Source organism: Wasmannia auropunctata, unplaced genomic scaffold (genome assembly GCF_000956235.1).
Source record: "Wasmannia auropunctata unplaced genomic scaffold, wasmannia.A_1.0 LD336053.1, whole genome shotgun sequence".
In the NCBI taxonomy this organism is placed as follows: Eukaryota; Metazoa; Arthropoda; class Insecta; order Hymenoptera; family Formicidae; genus Wasmannia; species Wasmannia auropunctata.
In genome coordinates, this window is record NW_012026837.1 from 63,921 (window position 1) to 64,974 (window position 1,054).

The window sequence follows — 1,054 nt, forward strand, 5'->3', positions numbered from 1 at the left end:
TAAATAAGATCGGACAATTTGAACGTCAGAATAACTTGTCTATTAATGTGTTTACCATTAAAGAAGAGAATTATATAGGGGCAAATTATATTTTGCCACTTCGTCTTACAGCATATAAGAAGGAGATTCACGTTAATCTGTTGCTCATATATGGAATTCGATGTGGCAAAAAGGTCATGCATTTCACGTGGATAAAGAATTTGTCACGCTTAATAAGCATGCAATTGAGCAAACGTAAAGTAAAGAAATATGTATGTGATCGGTGAGTACAATATCTCTCCCTGTCCCTATTTTTTTTTTAATTAATGATACATTAAATGTGCTTTTGTTACAGATGTTTGCATTATTTTTATTCGCAAAGGAATTAGCGAATCATATCATTGACTGCGAAAGTAGGAACGAATGTGCTGTCGTTCTTCCGTCCGACAAAGATAAGTGGTTATTCTTTCGTAATCATCAGAACAAGGAGCGACTTCCGTTTGTCGTATACGCCGATCTGGAATGTATATTAGAGAAAAAGGATAACGAAGAGGAAAGAGAAATGGACAACGATAGAGAGGGGGAGGAGGAGGAGGAGGATGACAACGACGAAGAGCGTCGAGATGACATTCCGCGTAGACGCGCCTATCAACATCATCGTGCGTTTAGCGTAGGATATTACGTTTGCGGCGCGTACAATTACACATCGACGTACAAATATCGTCGCGGTGAGGATTGTGTTACATGGTTCGTCAATGAGTTGCATGAATTGGCTCAACTTGTGAAGTCGATACTCGTTAGTAATGTGCCCATGATCGATTTGACATCTGACGAATGGCACGTTTTTTGGAATGCTGAACGTTGTCACATCTGTAGCGAGCCGTTTGAACCGAACGACGTGCGTGTTCGTGATCATTGTCACTTGACTGGTCGTTACAGAGGCCCTGCGCATTCGCGTTGTAATTTAAATTACAGAGATTCGTATATTATTCCTGTGTTTTTCCACAATCTTTCGGGATACGACGCGCATTTTATTATACGCGATGTAGCCAATATGTTCGAAGGTACTGTTGAA